Raw genomic sequence first — 11,292 nt, 5'->3', positions numbered from 1 at the left:
TGACTTGGGCTGTGAAGGATTGTGCGCAGAGGCTGATTCGTCAAGACTTCAACAGTGTGTGACTGGAAGTATGGGCGGAGCTTGCGAGCTGCATAAGCTGCTACGATGCAATGCTTCAACTTTGCAATTGTAGACAAACCCATCGTCTACAATGTCATTCTGGGAACACCGTGGCTTCACAAGATGCGCGCCGTTGCTTCAACTTACCACCAGTGTGTCAAGTTTCCAAACACATACGGTATCTACACGCTGCGCGGAGATCCTCTGATGGCAAGGACTTGTTTTATCATAGAGAAAAAGATGTGGAATGCAAGGGCATTCATAATTGTTGAATCATCTCCATCGCGAGACCCACACACACCTCCTCCAAAAGAATCTGTAATCCAAGTAAACATCGATTTGTCTGATCCCAAGCGCTGCGTCAGAATAGGCGCTGAGCTACCAATGGCTTTGAGAGACGAGCTGATTCAGTTTTTTTGTAAAAATGCAACCACATTCGCTTGGACGATAGATTATATGACCAGAATCGATCTCAGTATTACTAGCCACAAGCTCAAAGTAGATCCAACTTACAAGCCCGTCAAGCAAAAGCGTCGAAAGCTCGGTGCAGAACGCACAACCGCGGTAAATGACAAGGTACGAAAATTATTTGATGCGGGTTCAATCACTGAAGTTCGCTATCCAGATTGGTTGAGCAACCCAGTCGTAGTTAAGAAGAAGAATGGTACGTGGAGAGTGTGCGTCAACTTCACAGACCTCAACAAAGCATGTCCGAAAGAAAGTTTTCCTCTTCCGCGCATTGATCAGCTCGTCGAGGCCACAACTGGAAACGTTCTGCTATCTTTCAAGGATGCGTACTCGGGCTACAATCAAATAATGATGCACAAAGATGACCGTGAGAAGACCGCATTCATTACCGAACAAGGCACTTTCTGTTACAGAGCCATGCCATTTTGATTGAAAAACGCTGGAGCAACATATCAGCGACTGGTGAATCGGATGTTCGCAAGTCAACTTGAAAGAACAATGAAAGTGTATATTGATGATACGGTTGTCAAATCAGCTCAGGCCACAGATCATGTCGCACACCTGAAGCAATGTTTCGAGATACTTAACAAGTACAACATGAAACTGAACCCGGCAAAATGCACATTTGGCGTTACTTCCGGCGAATTCTTGGGATACCTCGTTACGAAACACGGTATAGAAACAAATCCGAAGCAGATCTCGGCAATCATCAACCTCCCATCTCCAAGAAACACACGCGAAGTACAACGACTTACTGGGCGCATTCCCGCACTGAATCGCTTCATCTCTCGCTCAACGGACAAGTGCTTGCCATTTTATAAGCTCCTTCGCGGAAATAAACGTTTTGAGTGGGATGAGAAGTGCGAACTGCATTCAAGCAACTCGAAGACTACCTATCATCTCCGCCAGTCCTAGCTAAACCTGAGCAAGGAGAAACTTTGTATCTCTACATCGCCATCTCTTGTTCAGCTGTAAGTGGCGTACACGTCAGAGAAGATTGAGGAGAGCAACATCCCATCTTCTACGGGAGCAAGACTCTCGATAGGGTCGAACTCCGATATCCGACTCTTGAGAAGCTCGCATACGCAGTCGTAGTCTCGATTTTTCTCTTTCTCTTTTCTTCTCACACTTCTTTCTCTATCCTCTATTTCTCCTTTCTCTTCAATCTTTTTGATCACTTTTCTCTTCTCTCTCTTTTTCTTATCGCTTCTCTTTCCTCTTCACTTCCTCTTTATCTTCTTCCTTCTCTTCTTTCTCCTTCTTCTCTCTTTTCTGTCTTCTTTTCTTCTCGTTCTTCAACTTCTTTCTCACACACTTTCTTTCTCTCTTTTCTTCTTTTTCTCTTTCTCTCTCTTTCATTCTCTCATTCTCTTCTCTCACTCTCTTCTCTTCTCTTATTCCATTTCTCTCTTTCTCTTTTTCTATTTTCTCTCTTCATTTTCTCTTTCTCTTCTCTCTACTCTTTTTTCTCTTCTCATTTTCTTCATTTATCCTTCTTCTTTTTTTTCCTCTTCACTCAAATTCTCTTTCCTTCTATCTTCTTTTCTCATTCATTCTCTCTCACATTCCACTCTTTTCCTTTCTCTTATTATCACTCATTCTTTCTTCTTTTATTCTCCTCATCTATATGCTTTTCACTATCTTCTTATTCTCTTTCTTTCCATTTTCCTTACTCCTCTCTTCATCATCTCATCTTTCACATCATTCCTTACTTACTCACTTTTCTTCCTTTCACACTACACTTTATCACAATTTTTCTTCTACTTATCTTTTCTCTTTTCCACACTTTAACATTCTTTCTCTTCTTATCTCCATTTATCTTTCTCTTCTTTCACACTATTACATCTCTCTCTCTTTTTCTTTTCTCTTCTTCTCTTCTTTTTTCTTGTTCTCTTTTTTCTCTCTTCTCACTCTCAATCTATTCTTCTCTCTTTCATCTCTTTCTTCTTTTCTCTACTCTTTTCTCTTCTTCTCTATCTCTTCTCTTTTCTTTTTCTTATCCACTTCACTTAACTTACTCTTCCTCTATTTCTCACCTTTTTTCTTCCTTTACTTTTTTTCCAACGTTTTTCCAATTTTATTTTTCTTCTTTCACCTACCTTTCTTTTCTTCTTCTACTCTCTACTCTTATCCTTTTATCTTCTTCTTCCTTCATTTCCTTTTTTCTCACTTCCTCTTCTCTATTTTCTCCCCTTTTTTCTCTCTCCTTCTTTCTTACTACTCTTTTTACTCTTTACTTCTTTCATTTTTCATCTCATCTCCCTACTCTATCTACACGCCTCTTCTTCTTTCTCCCTTTTCTTTCATCTTTTTTCTTCTTGTGCTCTTTCTCTTCTCACTTTCTTTTCTTTGCTCTTCTCTTCTTCTTTGTTCTCTTTCTTCTCTTTTCTTTCTTGTCTTCTCTTCTCTCTATCTCGCTCTTTATTTCTCCTCCTCCTTTCACCTCGCTTTTCTACTTCACTCTCTCTATCACCTTTTTCTTTCTCCTCACTACTCATATCCTTTCCTTATTTTTCTTTTCAATCATCTTTTCTTTTCTTAACACTCTCTCTTTTTTGCTCTCTTTTCTTTACTTTTCTTTTTTTTCTTTTCTTCTTCATCTCCCCTTCTCCTATCTCCTTTTTTTTTTTTTTCTTATCTTCTATTTCTTCTCATTCTTTATCATCTTCTGCTCACCTTCTTCTCACACTCATCTTCTCATACTCAATTCTCCATCATCTCTTTTCTATTATATCACATCCCTTCTTTACTTTTCCTCTTCTTCTCCTCTTATCTCTTCTTCTTTTTCGTCTTCTCTCTCTTTCTCCACCTTTTATTCCATTTCTCCCACACATTCTCTCTCCTTTTTCTTCCATCGTCTCTTCTCTTTTTCATCTCTCTCTTCATTTCATCTTCTTTTTCTCATCTCTCTTTTTCTTTTATCTCTCTCTTTTTTCTCTTTTATTTTCTCTATATTTTTTCTCTTATTCTCTGATTTTAGTTTTTTCTTTTTCTCTCCTTCTCTCTCTTATTTATCTCATCCCTCGACTTTCTTATTCATTTCTTTACTTTTCTCCCTCTCTCTCACTTCTCTCACTATACTTTTTCATCTCTTCTCTCTTTTTTTTCAACTCATAATCTCTTTTTCTTTCTCTACTTTTCTCTGTCTTCTTCTTTTTCTCTATTTTCTTTCTCTTTCTTCATTTTTCCTCTTCATCTTTCTCCTCTCTTTTATCTAACTTTCTCCTCACACTCTCTTTCTCTATATCTCTCTTCTCTCTTTCTTCATCTCTCTTCCTTTTTATCTTATTCTTTATTCAGTGCTTCATACTCAGCGTCGTTGTTAGAAGCAGAGAAAGCAAGGCGGTATGACTGCTCCAAGATTTCACCTGTTAGCGAGGTTAGGCATACGCCTGCTCCTGAGCCCATCTTTGATGAAGCGCCGTCTACGTTAAGTGACCATATTTTGGGTGGAGGGGTGTCAGCTTCGAGTTCGGGAGAGAGTTCGACGAGAAAATTTGTGAGAACTTATGACTTTGCGCAGGTGCGGTTTTTGTACTCGATGTCGTACTCGCTCAATTCTACTGCCCACTTCGCCAGGCGACCTGATTGACTTGGGCTGTGAAGGATTGTGCGCAGTGGCTGATTCGTCAAGACTTCAACCGTGTGTGACTGGAAGTATGGGCGGAGCTTGCGAGCTGCATAAGATGCTACGATGCAATGCTTCAACTTCGCAATTGTAGACAAACCCATCGTCTACAATGTCATTCTGGGAACACCGTGGCTTCACAAGATGCGCGCCGTTGCTTTAACTTACCACCAGTGTGTCAAGTTTCCAAACGCATACGGTATCTACACGCTGCACGGAGATCCTCTGATGGAAAGGACTTGTTTCATCATAGAGAAAAAGATGCGGAATGCAAGGGCATTCGTAATTGCTGAATCATCTCCATCGTGAGACCCACACACACCTCCTCCACGAGCTCAACGTAGATCCAACTTACAAGCCCGTCAAGCAAAAGCGTCGAAAGCTCGGTGCAGAACGCACAACCGCGGTAAATGACAAGGTACGAAAATTATTTGATGCGGGTTCAATCACTGAAGTTCGCTATCCAGATTGGCTGAGCAACCCGGTCATAGTTAAGAAGAAGAATGGTACGTGGAGAGTGTGCATCGACTTCACAGACCTCAACAAAGCATGTCCAAAAGACAGTCTTCCTCTTTCGTGCATTGATCAGCTCGTCGAGGCCAGAACTGGAAACGAACTGCTATCTTTCATGGATGCGTTTTCGGGCTACAATCAAATAATGATGCACAAAGATGACCGTGAGAAGACCGCATTCATTACCGAACAAGGCACTTTCTGTTTCAGTGTCATGCCGTTTGGATTGAAAAATGTTGGAGCAACATATCAGCGACTGGTGAACCGGATGTTCGCAAGTCAACTTGAAAGAACAATGAAAGTGTACATTGATGATATGCTTGTCAAAACAGCTCAGGCCGCAGATCATTTCTCACACCTAAAGCAATGTTTCGAGATACTCAACAAGTACAACATGAAACTGAACCTGGCGAAATGCACATTTGGCGTTACTTCCGGCAAATTCTTGGGATACCTTGTTACGAAACGCGGTATAGAAACAAATCCGAAGCAAATCTCAGCAATCATCAACCTCCCATCTCCAAGAAACACACGAGAAGTACAGCGACTTACTGGGCGCATTGCCTCACTGAATCGCTTCATCTNTATATGCTTATCACTATCTTCTTATTCTCTTTCTTTCCATTTTTCTTACTCCTCTCTTCATCATCTCATCTTTCACATCATTCCTTACTTACTCACTTTTCTTCCTTTCACACTACACTTTATCATAATTATTCTTCTACTTATCTTTTCTCTTTTCCACACTTTAACATTATTTCTCTTATTATCTCCATTTATCTTTCTCTTCTTTCACACTATTACATCTCTCTCTCNATTCAGCTGTAAGTGGCGTACACGTCAGAGAAGATCGAGGAGAGAAACATCCCATCTTCTACGTGAGCAAGACTCTCGATGGGGTCGAACTCCGATATCTGACTCTTGAGAAGCTCGCATACGCAGTCGTAGTCTCGATTTTTCTCTTTCTCTTTTCTTCTCACACTTCTTTCTCTATCCTCTATTTCTCCTCTCTCTTCAATCTTTTTGATCACTTTTCTCTTCTCTCTCTTTTTCTTATCGCTTCTCTTTCCTCTTCACTTCCTCTTTATCTTCTTCCTTCTCTTCTTTCTCCTTCTTCTCTCTTTTCTGTCTTCTTTTCTTCTCGTTCTTCAACTTCTTTCTCACACACTTTCTTTCTCTCTTTTCTTCTTTTTCTCTTTCTCTCTCTTTCATTCTCTCATTCTCTTCTCTCACTCTCTTCTCTTCTCTTATTCCATTTCTCTCTTTCTCTTTTTCTATTTTCTCTCTTCATTTTCTCTTTCTCTTCTCTCTACTCTTTTTTCTCTTCTCATTTTCTTCATTTATCCTTCTTCTTTTTTTTCCTCTTCACTCAAATTCTCTTTCCTTCTATCTTCTTTTCTCATTCATTCTCTCTCACATTCCACTCTTTTCCTTTCTCTTATTATCACTCATTCTTTCTTCTTTTATTCTCCTCATCTATATGCTTTTCACTATCTTCTTATTCTCTTTCTTTCCATTTTCCTTACTCCTCTCTTCATCATCTCATCTTTCACATCATTCCTTACTTACTCACTTTTCTTCCTTTCACACTACACTTTATCACAATTTTTCTTCTACTTATCTTTTCTCTTTTCCACACTTTAACATTCTTTCTCTTCTTATCTCCATTTATCTTTCTCTTCTTTCACACTATTACATCTCTCTCTCTTTTTCTTTTCTCTTCTTCTCTTCTTTTTTCTTGTTCTCTTTTTTCTCTCTTCTCACTCTCAATCTATTCTTCTCTCTTTCATCTCTTTCTTCTTTTCTCTACTCTTTTCTCTTCTTCTCTATCTCTTCTCTTTTCTTTTTCTTATCCACTTCACTTAACTTACTCTTCCTCTATTTCTCACCTTTTTTCTTCCTTTACTTTTTTTCCAACGTTTTTCCAATTTTATTTTTCTTCTTTCACCTACCTTTCTTTTCTTCTTCTACTCTCTACTCTTATCCTTTTATCTTCTTCTTCCTTCATTTCCTTTTTTCTCACTTCCTCTTCTCTATTTTCTCCCCTTTTTTCTCTCTCCTTCTTTCTTACTACTCTTTTTACTCTTTACTTCTTTCATTTTTCATCTCATCTCCCTACTCTATCTACACGCCTCTTCTTCTTTCTCCCTTTTCTTTCATCTTTTTTCTTCTTGTGCTCTTTCTCTTCTCACTTTCTTTTCTTTGCTCTTCTCTTCTTCTTTGTTCTCTTTCTTCTCTTTTCTTTCTTGTCTTCTCTTCTCTCTATCTCGCTCTTTATTTCTCCTCCTCCTTTCACCTCGCTTTTCTACTTCACTCTCTCTATCACCTTTTTCTTTCTCCTCACTACTCATATCCTTTCCTTATTTTTCTTTTCAATCATCTTTTCTTTTCTTAACACTCTCTCTTTTTTGCTCTCTTTTCTTTACTTTTCTTTTTTTTCTTTTCTTCTTCATCTCCCCTTCTCCTATCTCCTTTTTTTTTTTTTTCTTATCTTCTATTTCTTCTCATTCTTTATCATCTTCTGCTCACCTTCTTCTCACACTCATCTTCTCATACTCAATTCTCCATCATCTCTTTTCTATTATATCACATCCCTTCTTTACTTTTCCTCTTCTTCTCCTCTTATCTCTTCTTCTTTTTCGTCTTCTCTCTCTTTCTCCACCTTTTATTCCATTTCTCCCACACATTCTCTCTCCTTTTTCTTCCATCGTCTCTTCTCTTTTTCATCTCTCTCTTCATTTCATCTTCTTTTTCTCATCTCTCTTTTTCTTTTATCTCTCTCTTTTTTCTCTTTTATTTTCTCTATATTTTTTCTCTTATTCTCTGATTTTAGTTTTTTCTTTTTCTCTCCTTCTCTCTCTTATTTATCTCATCCCTCGACTTTCTTATTCATTTCTTTACTTTTCTCCCTCTCTCTCACTTCTCTCACTATACTTTTTCATCTCTTCTCTCTTTTTTTTCAACTCATAATCTCTTTTTCTTTCTCTACTTTTCTCTGTCTTCTTCTTTTTCTCTATTTTCTTTCTCTTTCTTCATTTTTCCTCTTCATCTTTCTCCTCTCTTTTATCTAACTTTCTCCTCACACTCTCTTTCTCTATATCTCTCTTCTCTCTTTCTTCATCTCTCTTCCTTTTTATCTTATTCTTTATTCAGTGCTTCATACTCAGCGTCGTTGTTAGAAGCAGAGAAAGCAAGGCGGTATGACTGCTCCAAGATTTCACCTGTTAGCGAGGTTAGGCATACGCCTGCTCCTGAGCCCATCTTTGATGAAGCGCCGTCTACGTTAAGTGACCATATTTTGGGTGGAGGGGTGTCAGCTTCGAGTTCGGGAGAGAGTTCGACGAGAAAATTTGTGAGAACTTATGACTTTGCGCAGGTGCGGTTTTTGTACTCGATGTCGTACTCGCTCAATTCTACTGCCCACTTCGCCAGGCGACCTGATTGACTTGGGCTGTGAAGGATTGTGCGCAGTGGCTGATTCGTCAAGACTTCAACCGTGTGTGACTGGAAGTATGGGCGGAGCTTGCGAGCTGCATAAGATGCTACGATGCAATGCTTCAACTTCGCAATTGTAGACAAACCCATCGTCTACAATGTCATTCTGGGAACACCGTGGCTTCACAAGATGCGCGCCGTTGCTTTAACTTACCACCAGTGTGTCAAGTTTCCAAACGCATACGGTATCTACACGCTGCACGGAGATCCTCTGATGGAAAGGACTTGTTTCATCATAGAGAAAAAGATGCGGAATGCAAGGGCATTCGTAATTGCTGAATCATCTCCATCGTGAGACCCACACACACCTCCTCCACGAGCTCAACGTAGATCCAACTTACAAGCCCGTCAAGCAAAAGCGTCGAAAGCTCGGTGCAGAACGCACAACCGCGGTAAATGACAAGGTACGAAAATTATTTGATGCGGGTTCAATCACTGAAGTTCGCTATCCAGATTGGCTGAGCAACCCGGTCATAGTTAAGAAGAAGAATGGTACGTGGAGAGTGTGCATCGACTTCACAGACCTCAACAAAGCATGTCCAAAAGACAGTCTTCCTCTTTCGTGCATTGATCAGCTCGTCGAGGCCAGAACTGGAAACGAACTGCTATCTTTCATGGATGCGTTTTCGGGCTACAATCAAATAATGATGCACAAAGATGACCGTGAGAAGACCGCATTCATTACCGAACAAGGCACTTTCTGTTTCAGTGTCATGCCGTTTGGATTGAAAAATGTTGGAGCAACATATCAGCGACTGGTGAACCGGATGTTCGCAAGTCAACTTGAAAGAACAATGAAAGTGTACATTGATGATATGCTTGTCAAAACAGCTCAGGCCGCAGATCATTTCTCACACCTAAAGCAATGTTTCGAGATACTCAACAAGTACAACATGAAACTGAACCTGGCGAAATGCACATTTGGCGTTACTTCCGGCAAATTCTTGGGATACCTTGTTACGAAACGCGGTATAGAAACAAATCCGAAGCAAATCTCAGCAATCATCAACCTCCCATCTCCAAGAAACACACGAGAAGTACAGCGACTTACTGGGCGCATTGCCTCACTGAATCGCTTCATCTCTCGCTCAACGGACAAGTGCTTGCCATTTTACCAGCTCCTTCGCGGAAATAAACGTTTTGAGTGGGATGAGAAGTGCGAACTGGCATTCAAGCAACTCGAAGACTACCTATCATCTCCGCCAGTCCTAGCCAAACCTGAGCAAGGAGAAACTTTGTATCTCTACATCGCCATCTCTTATTCAGCTGTAAGTGGCGTACACGTCAGAGAAGATCGAGGAGAGAAACATCCCATCTTCTACGTGAGCAAGACTCTCGATGGGGTCGAACTCCGATATCTGACTCTTGAGAAGCTCGCATACGCAGTCGTAGTCTCGATTTTTCTCTTTCTCTTTTCTTCTCACACTTCTTTCTCTATCCTCTATTTCTCCTCTCTCTTCAATCTTTTTGATCACTTTTCTCTTCTCTCTCTTTTTCTTATCGCTTCTCTTTCCTCTTCACTTCCTCTTTATCTTCTTCCTTCTCTTCTTTCTCCTTCTTCTCTCTTTTCTGTCTTCTTTTCTTCTCGTTCTTCAACTTCTTTCTCACACACTTTCTTTCTCTCTTTTCTTCTTTTTCTCTTTCTCTCTCTTTCATTCTCTCATTCTCTTCTCTCACTCTCTTCTCTTCTCTTATTCCATTTCTCTCTTTCTCTTTTTCTATTTTCTCTCTTCATTTTCTCTTTCTCTTCTCTCTACTCTTTTTTCTCTTCTCATTTTCTTCATTTATCCTTCTTCTTTTTTTTCCTCTTCACTCAAATTCTCTTTCCTTCTATCTTCTTTTCTCATTCATTCTCTCTCACATTCCACTCTTTTCCTTTCTCTTATTATCACTCATTCTTTCTTCTTTTATTCTCCTCATCTATATGCTTTTCACTATCTTCTTATTCTCTTTCTTTCCATTTTCCTTACTCCTCTCTTCATCATCTCATCTTTCACATCATTCCTTACTTACTCACTTTTCTTCCTTTCACACTACACTTTATCACAATTTTTCTTCTACTTATCTTTTCTCTTTTCCACACTTTAACATTCTTTCTCTTCTTATCTCCATTTATCTTTCTCTTCTTTCACACTATTACATCTCTCTCTCTTTTTCTTTTCTCTTCTTCTCTTCTTTTTTCTTGTTCTCTTTTTTCTCTCTTCTCACTCTCAATCTATTCTTCTCTCTCTCATCTCTTTCTTCTTTTATCGACTCTTTTCTCTTCTTCTCTATCTCTTCTCTTTTCTTTTTCTTATCCACTCCACCTTACATCACTACAACAAATATGCACATTGATAGCAGACGGATATAGCTCATTTTCCGTCACTGCTATGAAAGATGAGATTTTTTTTCGGTTACTTTTTAATAGCATCTTGTTAACGCTATGATAGGAAAATTATGTAGCGGGAAACAAAAGTGACTTTTGTCCGCCAATACTTAGTGAAATTGTTCACTTAATCGCCAAATAAAAAAAAAAACCAAAAACTCGACACACTCTCTCTCTCTCTTGTTACAACCTAAGCTCGCTACACTCGATTTCTTCTTCTAAATTCTCTGTGTGTGCTCAATTTCTTATTTTAAATCTCTATCAAATCTTCAATTTTATCGCCGTTTGTGAAAAGCCCCAATTTCGCCGTTTTTGAGAAGCCCTAAATCTCCATATCCATCGCAATTGAGAGCTCGAATCCGTTTTTGAGGCATGTCTTTCTTCTTCCTTCTAATTTCGTTATTTGTGATTTCAAACAGCTTATGTGTGATTTCGATAAGTTTAGGTCAGATTTATCTAGTTTAGTTATCTGTTTTGTTAGGGTTCGATTTATCTAGATGATTTCGTTATCTGTTTTGTTAGGGTTCGATTATTTACAGATTTTGAGAATGTGGAGTTTCGAATCTATCTGTTTTGTTAGGGTTCGATTATTTACAGATTTGACTCAAACTTAGCTTTTGGATTTGAGTATTTTCGCCTTCATAAACTTTTTGTATCCTTCATAAACTGAACGATTATTTTTTTTTCCCAAGTGTTGGTGATTGAAATGTTGGGGAACTGAAGCTTCTCATTTCTCTGTACTCACACAACAGGTTAGTAT

This window comes from Camelina sativa, chromosome 15 (assembly GCF_000633955.1).
Source record: "Camelina sativa cultivar DH55 chromosome 15, Cs, whole genome shotgun sequence".
In the NCBI taxonomy this organism is placed as follows: Eukaryota; Viridiplantae; Streptophyta; class Magnoliopsida; order Brassicales; family Brassicaceae; genus Camelina; species Camelina sativa.
The sequence above is the reverse complement of the archived record's forward strand: the minus strand, read 5'-3'. Positions refer to the sequence as shown.